This window comes from Coturnix japonica, chromosome 3 (genome assembly GCF_001577835.2).
Source record: "Coturnix japonica isolate 7356 chromosome 3, Coturnix japonica 2.1, whole genome shotgun sequence".
Lineage (NCBI taxonomy): Eukaryota > Metazoa > Chordata > Aves > Galliformes > Phasianidae > Coturnix > Coturnix japonica.
In genome coordinates this window covers 1,298,961-1,304,611 of record NC_029518.1, presented here as the reverse complement: position 1 = coordinate 1,304,611, position 5,651 = coordinate 1,298,961, and the positions used below count along the sequence as shown (strand labels likewise).

At 42.4% G+C, this 5,651-nt stretch overlaps 1 long non-coding RNA gene across 3 annotated transcripts; it reads right to left on the bottom strand.

The window, feature by feature from the left end:
- Positions 1–2,696: 2,696 nt before the first annotated feature.
- On the bottom strand, positions 2,697–4,942 carry LOC107310661. Of its 3 annotated transcripts, XR_001553670.2 has the most exons (4): positions 4,865–4,942; positions 4,664–4,803; positions 4,449–4,562; positions 4,253–4,343 (listed from the first exon to the last, which is right to left on the bottom strand). It is a non-coding gene; the product is annotated as an uncharacterized LOC107310661 (long non-coding RNA). The 3 variants fall into 3 exon arrangements; XR_004306693.1 differs by lacking the exon at positions 4,253–4,343 and adding an exon at positions 2,697–3,250 and having other exon boundaries at positions 4,664–4,904; XR_001553669.2 differs by having other exon boundaries at positions 4,664–4,904.
- Between the last annotated feature and the right edge of the window lie 709 nt (positions 4,943–5,651).

Here is a 5,651-nt window from a genome sequence, read left to right as displayed (position 1 = left end):
TTAGGGATTTTATCAGGGGGCCAATGGCTGAAAAAATAAGTAAGAGGAAGGTAGTGTTCTTTCTCACTAGACTCCCTATGAGTTATGTTCTCATGGGGAATGCATATTACATATACATACATTACAGTTTTGCATCCAAAAAGATGACACCAGGGACTTGAGATTTCAAAGACTTTGGACATTTATCTGTTGTAAATGTAATTGTATCTAGAAGTAAATAAGACTTTGCAATTTATAGGCACTTTAATCTTGTGCTATTTATGGATGTAGAATTGCTTAGAATAATGCTGCCTTATTTTATACTGATGGGATTGTATTTTTACCGCTATAGTAAGGGTTATTTCAGCTATGAACCCTTGTCAGAGTCTGCTTGTTTCCAGAGGGTTGTAAACTGGCTCATGTCGCCTCTGAAGCTACGTGAACTCTTGGGTTTAGAGGAACGTAGTTAAAAATTTAAGATACATCAGCGTACCAAATATTTATGCTTATAGATAAAAATAGAGGACTCTTCCCTAATGCAGATGGTGTGCTTGGATGAACGTTCTGCAGGGACAGTTAAAATTAACAGCACTTTATCTCATCAGTGTCCAACCTTTTGGCTTGCTTGGGATGCACTGAGTGAAGATGAATGCTCTCGGGCCACACAAACATAGGTTGCACCAAAAGTAATGCCTTCTGTGTATTTCCATGGAAACCACAACAGATAAAAAGAGCATAATAACACTGCTTGATAGAGCAAATTCTCAGCTACAAAATACTATTTTTCTATATAATGACCACCATAAGCTGTGCATTTTCACTGGTGATAAATGAGAGCTTACATGCTGCTCTTGTAAAAATCTGCACTACTGGAGGTGAGCCATGGTTGCTGTTGCCATTGCTGAAACTCACCTCCCACTGCATCACTGTGCTACATCCACTGTTTGCTCTCCACCAGCGTTCAGCAAATGTTGATCAGTGTCAGTGGATGCCATTTTTTCCACACAGAGGAATTCAATTCCATACTTCTGCTTCTTATGGACTTCCATGTCAGACACCAATCTGTCAGACTGCCCCTCTGCTGCCATCTATTGCACAGTAACAATATGTAATAGAACACAGTTGGGATGGTTCACCTTCTACTGCCGTATTATCAACATGTGTCTGTGTGGTTGTTGGGAGCGATGGTTATGCACCTGAGGCTTGGCCTGGCTGCCATCATGGCACGGGGCATGGGGCTGCTGCAGGATGGACTGAACTGGGCCATGGGTTGGATGTGCTTGGTTTATCTGATTATGCTGATTGTTATGTAGCAAGAGAGAGAGCATAAAGAACTTAATGGAAGTACTCTTGTATTTAGAGAAGTTGCCATACATAGGCAAAAAACTCTTCTTTTGGGAACTGGGCCAAGCTCTGCCCGCTTGCACCAGAGTGAGGTGAATATGTCAGTGCCCTGCTGGGCAAATTCCTGGCACACTGTGATGCTGTAGGAAAGCAGCCATGGGGGTAGTGCTTTAGTGAAAAGGGAAGTTAAGGTCTCCAGCACAGGAGTGGGCTGGATAAAGCTGTGTTAACAAAAGCAGTATGTGCCATCTTTCTGATTCTAATACTAATCATAATTAGCAGCAGTTTGGTGTCTCCTGTTGAATGAGGCTGAATGAAGAGAGTTGCAGAATCAGGACCCTAGTTTCTTGGCTATTGTATCCCGAGGTGAAAGAGACACGTTGGGTCACTCTGGTGTAAACAGGGTTGGAAAATGAGGTGAAATGAAGAAAATGTTTTGGATCTTCCTCAGCCCACAGAATATCTCAGCTGTTGAGTCAGCAGTAGAGATGCTCATGCCTAACTTTAGCCCTGTACTGCTCCTGCTGTGCCGGCACAGCTGCATTTGGATGTCCTATGGAAGCTTTTCTCTACTGCTTGGCTTATGCAAGTTTCATTTCTCTACCTACTTTCTGCTTCTTATTCCCTTAAAGCATGTCCTTTCCAAACCAGTTGTACGTGTATAGGAAGCAGGCCAATATTTGCAAAGACAATATTCACACTCGTTTGCTGCTGTCTGGCAGACCAATTTATAATTGTCTCTAAGTGCTTACTCCTGCAAACAGGACCATTGTTTATCTGCTGGTCAGTGACAGTTGGAAATTCCTTTGAAACATCACAGAAAATCAAATAAATTACTTTAAATTTCACCCTTATGAGAAGAATGCACATTTATCAGAGGAAGCAAGGAGCAAGCACGTCCCTATCAGCAAGTAATAGCCTCTGGGAAGTAATTTTTTGAGCCAGATAAGTGAACAAACCCTATAAAGGGTGATCAGTAAACAACCAAATTCCACTGTACTTGAATCTCAACCGGGATGCCATCAATTCTCCTGATGCTCATTTTTACCATCTCTGTTGTTCTGCGCTGTGCTGTCCTTGCCTGAGATGGTGGCAGTTCATTGTGTCATACTCTTGCTTTTCAGTAAAAGTAAATAGATTTTTGATTTAGGATCATCTTGGTTTAGAGATAGAAGGGAGCACTGTATTCTTTCCTTCCCGTTATTTACAGTTTCTTAAGATATCTGCATTTGAACCAGAACTTTTTCATCCCTCACTTTCTAGCTCCTCTGGTCTGCTCAGGCACTGGGATTGAACCCTTCTCAATTGAAATTGCTTTATTAAAGAAAGGAAAAAAAAAAAAAAAAAAAAAAGAAGGGCTTAAAGACCAATAATCCTCCAAATTACAATTATCAGTATTTATCAAAGTAAAACACTGCGTCATGCTGCATTTGATACAAAAGCATCCAGCTGAATATTCCATTAGACAGGTCCTGTGAAGTTAAAAAGAGGACCGGGTTGAGTTATCTCACCATGGGAGGCAAAAGGCATGCACAATCAGATATTTAACACTCCTTTGCAATTATGGGAATTTTTATTCTCTCCCTAGTAGGGAACATAGCATTTTACTGCAGTGTTTCAAGTTTGCCTCCAATGGTATCTGATAGAAGTGCTTTTATCCCCTGAAGATACAGTACAAAATACAAATCATCATTGGTTTTATCTCAGCTGGAGCTGCCTATTTTCTAAATGAGTTTACTCTGTGCTACTGCCCATCAGGCACATTTTTCATCCTTCATCCCCACTCTTTTACTATAGCTGGGTTTAAGTCCTTTCTTCTGTCCTTTGTTCCTTCAGCTCAGCGAAGTAAACAGCAGGATTGATCTTACACTGCATTTTGGTATTGTTCCAGCTGCTCATCAATAGACATGGGCTGGGAATGCACTGACTGGAAAAGAAGGGCAAGATTGAAATTCACTTTTTGTTCTTTGTGCCTTTTAGTGTGCAGCGGAATGTCCCTAATCTGAAAGCTGCTACGCTGACTGCCTATCAACATGCAAATTAATCATCAAGTGACGAGACCCATATTTGCTCTAAGTAAAAGTCTTTAAAGGTAGCTATACAGAAAAAAGAAAAAAAAAAAGAAAAGTGGTTTATTTTTTATTTCTGATGCTGCTTCTGCTAACCTGTATGGGGAACATATGTAACTATTTTTGCTTCTGTTCCCTCCTGCAGCAATGAGCCTAATGTTTTAGAGTCATTTAGGCGGGGGGGGGGGGGGGGAAGGGGGGGGGGGGGGGGGGGGGGGGGGGGGAATGCTTTGATAGTTGGAAGATGGCTTAAAGTAAAGATGAAGAGCAGTTAGCAGCAAGGCGAAGGACACGTTTCCAACTACAGCAGCATCACTACTGCAAATTATTTGTACCTGCCTTCCTGAGGAAAAGGCATTAGAAATAAACTTACAGATGCTGAATACAATCATTTCTTATTTTTTTGAGCACGCAGTGTTTCCACTTGTAACTTTTCCCCGGAGTCCTGAAGGATTATAATTGAATTTGGGGCTGTAGTGAGGATATACAGTGCTGCACTGTTTTAATATCCATTGACTTTTATATGGCAGTTTGATAAAATGTTTGAATGCAGGAAAAATGTATGCATTCTTTATGGAAGACTAAACAACTGGCAGAGCAGCTGAGGGCTGGAGAATCACGTGTGAGTGCTCTGCCGGCGTGCTTATCTGGCTGCAGGAGAGAAGTATTTCAGATCAGATCCTCGTTTCCATCACTGTCAGACTGATATGCCCGTAAATACGTTGCACCAGACATGGCACCAGCCTGCGTACCTGACTGAAGTCACTTAATTTGTTATCATAGCGCTGAATTAATTCACTCTTCCTGTTCTTACTAGTTCTATAGAACTACTTCTTCATCCTTGTCTGTGTGATAAGATTCTCCACCGCAGAGCTGTCGTGTGTATTTGGAAATCTTGAAAACTTTATTTACCTACTTTGCCCGCTGTATGATTTGAATATCTATCTACAGCTTGGAAATAGAAAAGAAGGAAGAAATAAGAAAGGACTGCATCCTGATCTCACACCAGAGACCCAGCCACATCCACAGTTGCTCATAATTTTTGTGTTAGCTTACATTTCTTTCAGCCTTCTTGTTCTGCACCCTGGAGTAAAGTATCCTTTGCTATGTAGATAGGGTTGTAATTTTCATTCTTTCTTGGAGGCAAAAATGCATTCTCCTTGTCTGTCTCTGGAGAAATCGTTCAGAAAAAGAGGGAAAAAAAGAGACAGAGAAAATTCTAATGTGTTCTGTGCTCAGCTGGGCCTGAGCTGTGAAGTGTATGTACAGACCTCAGCATCCACTGGTTGGTTGGGGTGAGTGCTCTGCTCTGTGCTTGGGATTGCACCTGCAGGGAAGATGCAGCCATGCGGTGAGATGGAGGAGAGGAGCTGGAGTCCCACGATGGACATAGGTGTGCATGAAGGTGTCCCTGTAAAATGAAAAATTATATATATAATAGCTGGGGCTCTGTCTGCAGGTGCTGAACTCACTTTTGTTTCGGTGACTGCCTGGGCTTGTTGTACGGAACTGGAGAGCAATGTGATCACAGGTGTTGATGTAGAAGTGGAATTGCACCTGGGCAACCAGAAGAGCAAAGCCTATCCCACCCCTGGCACCTAATGAGTGACCTCAAAGCCAGCTTGGAGGTTGGCTGCAGGGGCTGGTGCTTGGCTCTGAGCTTTTCAGGGCTATTCAGGGCCTGGGGGAGAAGAGTTTAGAGGAGGGTCCCTGCAAGTTGTTAGTGCCAGAAGAGTCAGTAACTTTAAAACATAATAAAATCAAAAAGGTTTGGTTTTTCTCAGGAGAAGCATACAGATTTCTGAAGTTTTCCCATGGGAACAAATTCCACTGCTCTTGATTTGGAGAGCAGTGACATGTTGTGCCTTTGTTCAGCTTTATGGCTTTTTTTTTGGCTGTGGTTTTTGTTTGTTTTTGTCTTCCTTAAGTGGAGGGGAGCAGCCAGCTTTCTCTGACCTACCACCAACCAGCACAATTTGCACTGCGTCTATATTAAGCTGGAAGTGGCTACCTCTATCATGTGCATCTCTGCTTTGCTCTTTAGCTGGGTGGCAGCAATGCCAGGATCCCAGCCTCTTTCCCTGCTGTGAGCAGGTCTGGCTCCAGGAACTCCTCCTGGTTTGTTGTAGGACTGCAAGACTTAAGGTTTGAAATGGGCCTGAGATAAAGTTCTGGCTGAGCCCAGATATCACGGGGAAATTATTTTCCATTTTAAACCTGCTTGGCAAGATAACAGCCCTGATATGCTTCCATTAAAAT